Raw genomic sequence first — 15,012 nt, 5'->3', positions numbered from 1 at the left:
TGTTAAGAATAATGTGAGTCATGTTTCTCACTGGCAGGCTAGGGTATCACAAGAAAAGAGAAAAAGGCTAAAGTGAACTCTATAGTGTTGGATTGGCCTTGGAAGTATTGGTGTAAACTTATAGTTTTCATTAGATAGAGAGATGATGATAGATAGAAATGTAGATGTAACGCAAATGGATGTATGTGTATATGCATATACACAAGTTCTGTCCATTGAAAGCCTGGGAGCAGCAATACCCCCGATATCAGTTAAACTGCCTGGCATGAGAAAGAACAAGATGAGGCTGAAACATCTCCTAGTGCCAGAAAGCCAGAATGTGCTTCAAGAATAATGGCGACATGTCAGGTCATAGCTGCCAGTGTGAAGGGGGTCCCCACTGGCCACGTCTGGGACAATTTGAGCGTCAAAATGAGCAATTATAATAAAGGATTGTGAAAAGATAAAAGATTGTTAAAAGATAAAAGGCACATTGAAATTTTAAGAGTTTATCTGAACAAAAATCCATTTGAAATTGGGCAACGCCAAACTAAAAGTGGTTAAGGGCACTCCACTAGGGAAAAAAGTTTATAGAGAAGAAGCAGAAGTAACATAAGGAAATTATTGATTGTCTCTAGCTTCGAACCTGGTTGGCTATTTGTGATTGGTTGTTCTTAGGTTTTGATTTCATAATCTTGAGGCATTTACGGGCTTAGATTCTGGTTTGCTTACATAGGCTGCCACAGCATTAGATTCGCCTCAGTCTAATGGTCTCTCTGTTTAATTAATATAACAAATCTATTAAATAAAACAGAAAACCATGGGAATACACACACATATAATACACATATAGAAAGTTTGATGCAGAACAGGATGTCTAGCTAGTTTCCAAGTACCACCCCACAAAATACAGATTAAGCCTCAAATATATCACTTAAATCAAGGGATCAAACTAAACAACATCCGTAATGACACAAACAGAAATTATAGGATAAAATCACTACCCAAAAGTGATAACCTCATAGACTTAGAGAACGAACTTATGGTTACCGGGGGGAAGGGTAGGGGGAATGGATAGTTGCAGAGTTTGGGATCAACATGTAACCACCGCTATATTTAAAATGGATAACCAACAAGGACTTACTGTATAGCACAGAAAATTCTGCTCAATGTTATGTGGCAGCCTGAATGGGAGGGGAGTTTGGGGAAGAATTGATACGTGTATATAGATGGCTGAGTCCCTATGCTGTGCACCTGAAACTATCACAACATTGTTAATCAGCTCTACTCCAATGTAAAACAAAAAGTTAAACAAAATGACAACCTTAATCTAATCATGAGGAAACATTAGACAAACCCAACTGAAGAACGGTCTACAAAATAACTGGACTGTTATCTTTGAAAGTGTCAAGGTCATGAAAAACACTGGAAGACTGAGAAACTGTTCCAGACAGAAGGAGGCTGACGAAACATGACAGCTAAATGCTGCATATGATCATGACCTGGATACTTTGCTATAAAATTTATTATTGGGTCTAAATGCTGGAGAGGGTGTGGAGAAAAGGGAACCCTCCTACACTGTTGGTGGGAATGTAAATTGGTGCAGCCACTATGGAAAAGTCTGGAGGTTCCTTAAAAAACTAAATATAGAGTTATTATATGATCCAGCAATCCCACTCCTGGGCATATATTTGGAAAAGATGAAAACTTTAATTTGAAAAGATACATGTACCCCAACGTTCATAGCAGCACTATTTACAATGGCCAAGACATGAAAGTAACCTAAGAGTTCATGGACATATGAATGGATTAAAGAAGATGTGGTACATATATACAATGGAATATCACTCAGCCATAAAAAAGAAATGAAATAATGCCATTTGCAGCAACATTCGTGGACCTAGAGATTTTCATAATAAGTAAGTCAGACATAGAAAGACAAATACCATATGATATCACTTATATGTAGAATCTAAAAAAAGTGATACAGAGACTATCCTGGTGGTCCAGCAGTTAAGACTCCCCACTCCCAATGCAGGAGGCCCAGTTCGATCCCTGGTCAGGGAACTAGATCCCGCATGCATGCCACAACTAAGAAGTCCACGTGCTACAATGAAGATCCTGCGTGCTGCAACTAAGACTCAGTGCAGCCAAAAATAAACAAATAAATATTAAATAAATCTTTTAAAATAAATAAATAAATAAAGTGATACAAATGAACTTATCTACAAAACAGAAATAGACACACAGAAAACAAACTTATGGTTACCAAAGGGGAAGTAGGGGGAGGGATAAATTAGGAGTTTGGGATTAACAGATACACACTACTATATATACAACAGATAAACAGCAAGGACCTACTGAATAGCACAGGGAAGTATAATCAATATTTTGTAACAAGCTATGATGGAAAAGAATCTGAAAAACTATAGATATAAATACATGTAAGTATAACTGACTCACTTTGCTGTACACCTGCAACTAACACAACATTGTAAATCAACTATACTTCAATAAAAAAATAATAATAATAAAGTTCATTATTGGGTCAACAGAATAAACGTGAACAGGTCTGAGAATTAGGCAGTAGTGACATTTCAAGGTTAATTTCCTAATTTTGATTGTTGTACTATAGTTATGTAGGAGAATGTTCTTGTTTGTAGAAAATACATACTAAAGTATTTGGAAATAATGGGACATCATATCAGCAATTACTCTCAAATGGTTCAGAAAAATAATTATTTTGGTGAAACTCCCAACTTTTCTGTAAGTTTGTGATTGTTTCAAGATGAAAAATATTTTTAAAAGCATAAATGTTATCAGAATGATTGGTTTTTCTAAAGTCTTCTTAATGTTTTTTCCATAGAAGGAAATACCATCTCCTGTTGTCTTAAGAGCGAAATTTAAATAGTGACATGAGTAGATTTGATTTAAAACAGTGAATTATCAGAAGATGCACAGGTTTTTAATTAGATTGCATTTACAGAAATGCAAAGAAAATTACTAAGTAGTCTTGTGCTCTGTGAAGTGAATTCTCCAAAACCGGCTAAAAAGAAACCATAGTCAAATAAAAGGAGAAGTATGATGGAAAATTATATTTTCACCTCTTACATGACTATCTTTTTTCCTTTATAGGAATCTTCCATTAACTGCTCTTAGGAAAAAAAAAATTGCCAAAATAAAACATTTTTTTTCAGAGCAATCAGATGACTATTTCATAGGGAAATTGATGTCATAAATAAACACATAAAATGAGTAAATAATATATACTACAGATACATTTTCATTAAAAAGTGCACACATTGAATTTAATGAACAGCACTTATCCATTTAAAAAGAAATGTATAACAGATATCTGTGTGTGCAGCAGATTTTTAATGTCCCACTGCCATGTGTTCTGTACATAGGTTTTTGTTTTCCTTTCAGATTTTTGAAAACAGTGGAAACCATGAGAGAGAATATCTGAAGCAATTCATTAAAATCTTGGCAGCCGCACCCGCAGCTCCTGCTTCACTGAAAGCTGCCTTTACCGAAGCTGCAATTCCCTCCACAGAAGACTATTGTCACTGCCTTCGGAGGGGCAATTCCTGGAGGAACCACTTCAGCCAATCTAGAGTCTTGAATAAACAAAACTATGTAAATGAATTGCCATCTCGAAAGCGGTGGATTAGTGTGCTCTTTAGAATGTTCCTGGGAAAATAAATGTGATTAAAATGAAATATTTTTGCTGTACAATGTGATGCTCCAATTCAGTGGATTCTGATGTCTCTCCAGTGTCAGTTGTATGGGGAAGGGAAATGACAGGCTGTCCCTCAGCTGTTGAATCAGACGAAACTCTTTTCTTGGACAAGATTTTACAGTGAAAATATGTTGTAGGTGATCTAAAATGAAAGAATTTCCCGTTGCCGAGAACTTCGCATTTTCTGCCTTTTTCACCTGTTTGTGGTTCTGGTTTTTTTTTTTTTTTTTTTTTTCAGTTACTCTCCCCTCCACTGGGCTTTGGTAATTAGGGCTGGGAATTTCCTGATTCCAGTGTTCCACAGTAGCCTTTTCCCTCCCTCCAGTTTCCTCCCAGTGGCCTATCTCTTTGGTGTCTTTGTTCTCAGAACAAAATAGTCCCTGCAAGCATTGATCAAAGTTTTATGAATACACACTAACTCATTAACTACTTGAAGATCTTCTTCATTTAAGTAGCTTCTTTTTTTTTTTACTTTCTTGGCTGCATTGGGTCTTCATTGCTGATGAGGGCTTTCTCTAGTTGCGGTGAGCAGGGGCTACTCTTTGTTGCAGTGAGTGGGCTTCTAATTGCAGTGATTTCCCTTATTACAGAGCACCGGATGTAGGTGCGCGGGCTTCAGTAGTTGCAGCACGCGGGCTCAGTAGCTGTGGCATGCGGGCCCTAGAGCGTGGGCTTCAGTAGCTGCGGCAAGAGGGCTCTAGAGCGCAGGCTCAGTAGTTGTGGCATATGGGCTTAGTTGCTCTGTGACATGTGGGATCTTCCTGGACCAGGGATCAAACCCACGTCCCCTGCATTGGCAGGCGGATTCTTAACCACTGCGCCACCAGGGAAGTCCCTAAGTAGCTTCTTTTTAAATTTTGCTGATGGTTTATTTTTTATTTATCTTACCATGAATCGCAATAGACAAAGGAAACATGACTTGAGGCATAGAAAAAAATCCATATCATAGAAAATCTTTCTGAAAAAGATTTTACTGTACCAAAAAAAAAAAGAAGAAAAAAAGGAAGCCTCTGAACCATTCTCTGCGTAGATGCCAATAATACAGACTACTCCAGAGAAATAGAAACAAGCCCAGCACTTTCAAGAGGATCCAAGCAGTTAATCACCAAAATGACTATGCCTCCGTCCTCTTAAAGATCCCTGTTGGGCTTCCCTGGTGGCGCAGTGGTTGAGAGTCTGCCTGATGATGCAGAGGACACGGGTTCATGCCCCGGTCCGGGAAGACCCCACATGGCGCGGAGCGGCTGGGCCTGTGAGCCATGGCCGCTGAGCGTGCTCGTCCGGAGCCTGTGCTCCGCAACGGGAGAGGCCACAACAGTGAGAGGCCCACGTATCGAAAAAAAAAAAAAAAAAAAATCCGTGTTATTTACTGAAAATAATTTAATAGGTGGAAGTAGTGAGATTTGTAGGTAATTTTTGAAAGATGTTTATTGAGGGTTCCATGAACGTTCCCCCTTATGTTCACTTAATTTTTTGAAATATTTAATTTAAACCCTCTTCATTCTCAAAAATCCAAACTTTTCCCAAATTTTGAGCTTACCTCCTCTGATGCAGAATTTTTCTTTAAAAAGATTATCTGTATCTATGTTATTATAGTCAAGGCTGGTCTCTAGGCCTTGACTGGAAGAGCGACTAGAGACAAATATATGCCAATGGGAAAGAGGTATCTCTCTGTCCTGTGTGGAATCAGAACACCATCAGAATGCTTGGTACTAATGGCAGCCTGAAGCCTGTAATGTGCCACCTTTCCCCTTAGGGCCTCCTAATCTGTGTCCAGCTTTCCAAACGTCCATCTAATCTGTGTCCACCCCTGGGAGCAGATAGTACAGTTCCCAGTCAGGGCGTTCTCTGATAGTATCAAAACCTCGCAGCTTAAGAAAAAGCTTGATAACTACACCAGGTTGGCCAAACGCTCAGCTGAGTCTCAAGAGGGTGAAGAATTTCAGGTATTCAAAAAAAAAAAAAGCAAAGCAAAAGGGTGACCTACTCAGTACTCGACTGAGAGTTAAGAAGCCTAAATTCTTGTTACAGCCCTAGCATCAGGTGGCTCTGTGACCTTGGGCAAGTCACTCAAATTTCCTGGACTTGGTTCTCTTATTTGTAAAATAAAAGAAGTTGGACTATGATTCCCAATGTCCCTTTTTATAAACAGTTCTATGATTATTAACTGTAGTAGCAATAAGATAATCTAAAACAGATAGCCACACACCAACCTCTGTCACCAAGTACATACGTGGAGAGAGGCTTAGGAGAAATAGTGCAACTCTAGTAACCAAGGAAACACGAAAATTTTAACAGTGAAATATACCCTGTATAGTCAGATAAGACACATCCTACAAATCCAGTCAGGAAAATGGAATTGAGGACTAATGAATATAGAGAGTTTTAAAAAACAGTTCACTTCCACCCCCAATTCCCCCTGAAAAGGCAAACTGTAGGTTTACCCACAGACTATCGGATAAGTGCCTGAGAGTTCTTTGGGGGTAGTTAATCCCTTCTAAGATGCAAGCACTGTTGCTAATTTTTGCTTTAAAATGCCTTTGTCTAAAGAAAAAAAAAAAAGAATAAAGAAAAAAGAAAGTCTTTGTCAAGGTTCCTTTTGGGGTTGGAAAAATCTTAACTCCCTGTGGACTGATGATATGGAATCCAACCCTGCTGTCCTGTCCTTCAGTCAGAAGTCTGCAGTGTATTCTGTGAATAATCATCTCATTAAAAAATATATATTGGAGTAAATAAAAACACAGATGCCTCAGATGGCTGAGTCCACTCAGTTTCCTCTTTCTCTTTCATATATTTCCATATTAATTTTAAGCCATAGGTGAAAATTAAAGCCTGCTCTCTCCCAGTCTCTCTTTGATGTTGCAAAGATGAAAGGCTTCCTAAGGAAGGTTTCTTGAAAGGAATACTGATGCCAAGTATGATTGGTCCCCGGAATCTGACTGCTAAGACTGTGTGAGGACTGAAGTGCTCTGTGGGCCTCAGGAAGTTGGCCACACTGCCAGGCACTCTCCACCCCAGCCTGGGGTGGGGATGGGGCTTCCTATTGGGAGCTGGGTCACCAAGAGCTGAACTTGGAACATACATCAGAGTTACATCCTGTTTAAGTGAAAGACAAGTTCTATTTCCAGAAATTGCTTTTTGTCTGAGGAGAGGGAGAAGGAAGTGGGGTTGGATACTAGATAGCTATGGTTAGCTAACGTGCACCTGGCCCCTTGGAATGAGACTCCTGCAGGTGAACGGGTGAGGTGGGCGACTGGCCTGGGCATCTCCCTCTCTGAGCCATCTCTAGCACATTTCTCACCCTCACTTTTTCACCTCTCCCAATGTTCACTGGACAGTAGGCTAGACACAGGGAGGTCAAGAGAAAAGGGGGAAAAGAGTTGTGGGAGAGGGTAGTAGAGACAAGAGATGGGAATGGTAAGAATCAAATCCTTTTCAGGCCTTCGTGTCCCTTTCTTCTCCATTGTGGGCCCCTCCTCCATCTCTGTAAGCGAACATCACGAGAGCAATAGAGAAAAGCTTTGTTTTCATGGCATACGGTATTAACCACAAGTTGGAAGAGCTCCCATTTGAGCATTTTACCTGGAATGAGACCGGAATCCCAGAGCGGAATAATTCCCCTCCCAAAATATAAGTTCTGAGCTGGCTCAGAGGAGCAGCCTATAAGGAGTCAGAGGGATGAGCTCTGCTCTTGGTGATCAACAACTACCTACACCGCCCATAGGATGCCCAGCCCAGTTGCCACCTCGCTATTACCCTGTGAAATCCCAGTTCTCAGAGGCACATCTAATATGAATGGGAATCTCCTGCAGGGCTTGTTAAAATAAGGATTGCTGGGCTCCACACCCAGAGCTTCTGATTCGCATTTCTAACAAGCTCTGGGAGATGCTGGTGGACAGGGGAGCCACCCTTGGGAACCACCATCCCAGCACATAGCAGGCATTTAACAGACATCTGTTGTATATTTTCATAATGAGAGGTGAAGGATGAGTACTGTGGAATAGAAGAAAACAGCAGTCATTTCATTCTGGATTTCTGAGTTAATATGGATTTGTTTGTACTTTTCCTCAGTTTCCCACGTTGTTGACACAATTTTAGCATGGTTACTGCAATTTTAACAATTTTCGGGAAACAGCAGTTGCTTTCCTCCTTGAAAGACAATGGAAATTTAATAATGGGTTAAATGATGTTTTGGAAGAAACTAGTGTTTCCTATATATCTGTAATAGCCTGGCCTCTGACATAATTGACAATTGACATTATAGGCATTATGTCCATTGACTTTGATTTTCTTTCAGATCTTTAGGGAAACTTAGCAATTAAAAAGTTTCAGGTGATTTGCCAAGATTTACACAGGAAATTTTTTTTTTTCAGAAACAAGCATTTCTGACCTGAAGAAATCTTTTCTGACTCAAGTGATCACTTTTGATCATAAGCCAGAAAAATATTAGAGTCTGCACAGTGGCATTCAGCATTGCTGCTTCCTTCATGCCATTTCTTTAACTCATCTCCTTTACCTCAAAGCCTGAACACGAGGGAGTTCAGGCAAAGAAAATGGATCATTTAAAACCCACGTTTGTGGCTCCCAGCCACCTCCTCTTAGACATACACACGTCGGGAAAAACAGAGCATGAAGAGCTAACCTCTATGTAATGAAAATGAATAATGCATATTCATCAATACATTGATAACTGGAATTAAGATTTGCCAGGACCACTGCAACAACAATATATTTTCTTGTAATTATATTTCTCCATGCTCAAAAAGCTTTATAGACTTTTCAAACGAATCTCTGTAACATCCCTCTGAAGAACAGGTGTAATTATTCCCTCTTCATAGATGGATCGGCAGACACAAAGGAAGGGACTGAATCAGCCAGGAAGGAGATTCAGTTAAGGACCCAAATAATTCAAATGCGATCTGCCTCTCCTATCAATGCCATTTTCCTTTGATTCACGAAAATGTGTTGTAGGAAACTCCAAAGGCACTGTTTTTTCATTCTTCAGTGATGTCCCCAACTCTGTAGGGACATCCAAAAACAGGAAATGATGAGCACGAGTACAAGACTATGGAAACCAAAGTTTAATTTTCCTGGGTAATATGATCAAGGTCCTTCAATGCTGAATTCCATCAGTACCTGATCAGCCAGCACCATGCTTTTATTTGCATAAAGCCACACAAAGAGGAGGTAATATAAAACTAACAGACATGATTACAAGGCTGCAAATCTCTAAAAGTATCCAGCATTTGGTAAGTACTAATTTGAGAAGCAACTGGGGATTTTTCTGAATGACAATAGTTTTCAGAGCAACAGGCTTGGAAAATATGCTGTCTCTGGCCAGAAGCCAGATTCCTGATACGAAACAGCAGAGCCACAGACACTGGGGAGAGGAGAATACAGCAGCCTGAAAGTCTGCACTATGAACCCTCTTTCATGTTGTGCCGTATTTTGTTAAGAAGAGATTCATACTACAAAACCGTGTCCTTTAGGAATTATTAGTCTTAATACACTAACCTTTTAAGCAATGGACACAATGGCAGGATCACGAACCAGAAGGCCTGGAAGGCTCCAGCTTCCGCAAGGCCACGCACACCCCCAGCGCTGAGGTCTTCCAGCAGCAACAGCCCATTCCAGTTCTCCAGGTCTCCCTACCCGTCTCCTGAAAGCTCTCCTCCCCAGTGAACCTGAGACTGCAGGGAATGAAAGGTGACTGACTATGCTCTCAGTGGGTGGAGGTCTCAGGTATAAAGCTCCAGGGTTTTCCTTTCTGTAAGTACTGTTCTTTACCAAGTGGAGTAAGTCTGAAGTGTGAAATTCTCCTATTCAAGGTGGGATGGGGCAAAAAGAAACAAAATTTTCAGAAAAGGCAGAGATTATAACATGAGTAATCTGCCATTGTAACAGGTGTTTGCCTTAAATTTCCAAAAATGAGAATAAAGGATGGCCTTATCTATGCCGTGTTCCTTTTAATATTTTACAATTGAGAAGGTAACGTGCTCATGTACAACTACCTATAAAGACTGACTATATAAAGATACAAACAGGTATTCAGAGGGAGACAGTTTACTGTTCTAATCAAATAAAGCTTACAGCTTAGTTAATCACGCACATTTGACGTTACACTTCATTGTTTGTGCTGCATGGCAATAAGATACGACAGGAAGGAGGTCACTGAAATGACTGTAATGAGTATTTTTTGATATAGCTTGACTAACATTTTCATTTTTTTTTTTACTTTGATAGTTCAGTATCTTTTACCACAATCAATATTATCAGTTTTCCACAATGTCATGAGAGGTTTTTTTTTTTTTTTTGGCTGTTGGGTCTTCGTTGCTGCACACAGGCTTTCTCTAGCTGCAGTGAGCACGGGCTACTTACTCCTCATTGCAGTGCATGGGCTTCTCATTGCAGTGGCTTCTCTTGTTGCAGAGCATGGGCTCTAGGTGCACGGGCTTCAGGAGTTGTGGCATGTGGGCTCAGTAGTTGTGGCTCTCGGGCTCTAGAGCACAGGCTCAGTAGTTGTGGCGCACGGGCTTAGTTGCTCCACGACATGTGGGATCTTCCCGGACCAGGGCTTGAACCTGTGTCCAGGCATTGGCAGGTGGATTCTTAACCACTGCGCCATCAGGGAAGTCTAGGTGGTTTTTTTTTTTAAATCAGCATTCACACAGGTATGTTAGTACTGGGAAAAGAGAAGAAAAGTGCTGGATCAAATTCCTTTTCACTCAGAAATTTCTTTGTCACCGCTCTCCACCACTTATGTCCCTACTCCTCATGTGTCTTCACCTTCCTAGTCCTTGTTATGTACATTGGCAATTTTTCTTAAACTTATCAGATGCAAAGAATTACCTACAGAAAGAAAAAAAAAAAGGTTCCAGGCCCACCCACTTGATCTCCAGGGAACTGCTGAGGAAATCTGTGTATTTAACAAGGAGCACAGGTAATTCTTTGCAGGCAAGTTCAGGAAATACTGTACAATGGGGTCCATATTTTCCAAGTCTAAATCAGAGCTCATAGATTTTTTTTTTTTACTGGTTAGTGAATTTATTTACAACAAATGTTTTACTAAGATATACTTGCCTTAAATACTTTTATAAATGAGGTGGAATATGAATTAATGGTTTAAAATTTAGGTATTAAATTGCATATTGACATACTTTATAAAATCCCTTGTTGGTTTTTCCAAAGAAGAAGATACCTCTACCTGAAATGAGAACCATCCAGGACAACTTGTCTGGCTGGGAGTTCTACTCTGAAAGGGGGTGAAGGTTAGGGGTGTCAATGGGGAAGGGCAGACAAGAGCAGTGGCACAGAAAAAGAAGAGGAGAATGAGAACAGATTGGATCCCAGACTGAGAGGGAAAAGGAGAGAAAGTTTTGGAATTAAGGGGCCAGGACGATGTTGGTGATGGGGCAATCACTACTGAGTATTCAGCATCTTCCACAGAATAGACCCTTGGTACCTGCAGCTATGGCTCCTGCTGCAACCAGTACACCCTTTGGATACAGAAAAAGGTTAGAGAAGACAAACACTATGTCTTCAGTTTCTTAAGTAGCTCCCATAAAAAATACCAAAGCAGATTTACCTTCAGAGCCACCCAAGGCAGAATTGGCTTTCAACAGCAAGATGGACTGTGCCCAAAGAAATATATATTCTTCCAGGAAGGAAGAGAAAAGATCATTTATTGTGCACTTGCTCTGTATCAAGTACTTCTGAAGGAGCTCTGATGTGTGGGTCTAATATTCATACAGTAAATTCTTCTTCAGTGTCTGTCAAGTGCTGAACACTGGGTTAGGTGCTAAGAATACAGAAGAAAAAAAGGGATGGTTTGTGCCCTCATGAAACTTACATTGTAGTGAAGATAGACATTTAAAAATAAACACATAAATGTGAGTTGTATAGTGGGTTTAAAATTTATAGTCACCCACATGTGTTGGAATTTGCCTTTATCTTTTTCTCATGGAATTCAAACTTAGCTCTTGAGTCCCCTTTCTGCTGATGGAAGGAAAATTACCTCAACCTTGCCACTTGAAGATAGTTCAGTCCCTTTCTGTTTAAAACTACTAAATATTCATTATGATTCAAAGTTTTCTTCCTCCTTCTTCTGTTTCCCTTTTTCTTGAGGATGAGCCAACTTCCCCAAGAAATCTTAACTAACTTCCACCACTGGGGACATCTGTAGTGTCACTGTCTACATGATCCTTGAGGGGGGGGGGGGGTCACAGACATGCACCAGCTGAGGTACAGTTTACCACAAGTGGTATTTGGCAACCACTGCTGGTGGCCACAGTCCCTGCCATTGCTTCCAGCCTCAAGGTCTACATACTCAGTGTCTCCTGGTTCCCCGAGCCTCTTGGCATTTTGCCACCACCCTCAAATCCTTCAGAGGCTTAAAACCTCTCAGCAATTTCCTCCCGCCACCCAGGCATATGCAGGTTCTATAAAGCTGCCCTCAGTCCACCTGCCAGGACTCACTCAGCCCTTGCTGGCCAGGTGTCTATTGGTTGGGTGCTATTCCAAACTTGAGATTCACCTAAGTAAATCTGGGTATTGCAATTACCTCCCTCGGTTTTGCCCTGGTAGGGGACAGGTTGCCAGCACCCTTCTCAGCACCAATTAGTATCTATACTATTACCTCCTCTGAATCTCCTCTTCTTGTCTGGAAGACTCCCTGACCATAGAATTTTTACAACAAACCTATGAAATTGGGACAAACGAAGGCTGAAGAAATAGCCCCAAACTCAGTTAAAGGTAAGAACCAAGTAAAGAACAGCATGTACACAAGATGACCTGACCAGGAATGTAGTCGTCCCCAGGGAGAAGAGAAGAGGAAGGAAGAATGGAATTTGACTTGGTTCTTAATCACAAGAGAAAAAGTTCCAAAGTGGAAATGATTATCCTGGATTGTCAAGTTTATGTTTTCCCATTCCCAGCTGGAAACCATGGTTTGTGTGTTATAAAGAATTTAGTTATACACTGTTACATTCATGTACTCCTGACTTTTCTGACTATAAATCTTCCAAGACCTCTATAATTACAAATTGTGCCAACTGCTGTGAAGAAAACGTAAAGGGTGCTCTGACATTATATAACAAGAGGCCCAATTTAGATTAGAGAGCAGGAAGGGACTGGGGCGCTAGACAAGTTTTCTCAGACTGATAGCAGCTGCTCACATGGACAAGCACACGTAACTCCATCACAGAGCACTCACAGCCAGCTGGGATCACCACCCAGACCTCTAGCTGTTATCATCAGTGCCCCAAATAATACCACCAAATTGGTGAAACCTGTTAATAATATGCACAAACATTTTCTTTAATGTTTAAAGCTGCCTTGTAACTACAGTGCAGGCATGTAAGCAAGTAAAATCCAGACTCTGGGGAAAGCTACAGGTCAAATATTCTGTTTTCTTCAACAAGTAAATTGCAAGGAGTAAAGAGAGAAGCAACATAGATTAAAGAGAAATAGTCACAATGTGAGAGGTTAGATCCTGATTCAAAAAAAGAAACTAAGAAAGTTGATGTTTATAAAACAATGGGAAAATTGAATACTAACTGCCTGTTTGATTATATTAATAAATTTTAGGCATGAAAATTGGTCATGTTTGTAATTATTTCAAAACTTTTTGTCTTCTAGAGAAATATGCTTCAAAATAATACAAAAGCAGGGAGTGGATGAGGGGAGGAATGGGATAAGATTGGCCTTAGGTTAATGGAGATTGGGGCTAAGTGATGGGAACATAAGAATTCATTATACTATTATGTCTATTTTTGTGCATATTTAAAATTCTCCACAATTAAAAGTAAAAACAAACAAAAAAGTCAAAAATTACCTAAAATCTGCCTTGCAATTCTACCCTCATATATGACTGTGTGTCACAAGTGTGTCACCTTTCCACGGTATCAGTGGAAAGGAGCTGTCCTTTCTCTTTACGTCTAGGTATTAATGTACATACACATTATACTCATTTAGTCTTACATACATTTACTTACATACATTGTCTGTTGTCATTAAAGTGTCATGAAACAGGGATGGGTTCCTGGGTTCCACGTTGCTAAGTTCCACTGACATTTGTGTGTCGTCAAACCTGCAGCTCATGTTTCTCACTTTTAGCTCCAAATAGTGATATTGTTGCTTGTAGCGTGGTGTTGTGAGCACTGATGGAGGCACAGTGAAAATAGTTTAGCATTATGCAGTATAAGGGAAAGAGTTTGGAGACCTGGGCTGTTTTTGACTTAAGATCTGGGTATTAGTCCTGGCTCTGCCACTGGTTGGTCATGTGAAGTTGGACAACTTGGATGAGTCCTTTAACCTAGTTAGTCCTCAGTTTCTTCACCTGCAAATGAAGTGCTGAGACTGCTCTCCACAGTCCTCTAAGCTCTAGGACTCTATGATTCTATTAAGGCTTATTCTAAAATATATTAAAAGCTTATCATATAAAATATGTGAAAGCATGTTGTTTTTTTCATATCATAAAGGAGAATATGGTATAGATAGCCTAAACAGTGCAAGTTAAATATTATCTTCTTTTAATTGTTTTTTTTGGGGGGGTAGGGGTGGGGTTAGGGGGTAGAAAATGATTTTTCGTTGGTCTTCTATAAATAAAGAAAACAGAGTATTTAAATAATATTTAACAGTAAGCAACAGTAAAAGCTAAGTTCATATCACATGTAAGCTAATCAAGGTTATGACGGGGGGGTCAGAGACTATGAAATTATATGGAAATATAATTAAATTGTTCCTATTAATCTCCATAAAAACTAAAATTTAAAAAAATCACAGAAACATTAGTTAAAGTTGCAACATAGTAGACTAAAATTGAAAAAAAACTTGGATGATAGTAACATAACAATATAATCACAACAGTAGCAAATGTTTATTTCTCTCTTACTATAATATGGTGAGCATTGTTCTAAGCAGTATTTAACTTGTTTAATTTTCATAACAATCCTAGAGGTGGTTATTATTATTTTCCTCATCTCTAAGATGAGGCCCTTTGCCCAAGGTCACAGAGCCAGCTTAACTGTAAGGTGTTTTGAGAGGATCAGATTGTATTTGCGCAACAGTGTGTGTAAAAATACTTTGTGTCAAACAGGTGTTAATTACCATTTTTATGACTGGGGGGAAAGTTTAAATGTCTAAAATAGATTTAATAATACAAGATGAAAAGGAATAATAAAATACTTCAGAATTCTGGAAGATCTTATTGTAAAAAGACAATGTGCATGGTGAAATAACGGATCTAGGTAATGATCGTCAGTGGCAGCCAAGACCACAGGTGAAAACTGAGGGAG

Source organism: Aethalodelphis obliquidens, unplaced genomic scaffold, assembly GCF_003676395.1.
Source record: "Aethalodelphis obliquidens isolate GAN/ISIS:26980383/991018 unplaced genomic scaffold, ASM367639v1 scaffold27, whole genome shotgun sequence".
Classification (NCBI taxonomy): Eukaryota; Metazoa; Chordata; class Mammalia; order Artiodactyla; family Delphinidae; genus Aethalodelphis; species Aethalodelphis obliquidens.
This window is presented reverse-complemented; position numbering follows the sequence as displayed.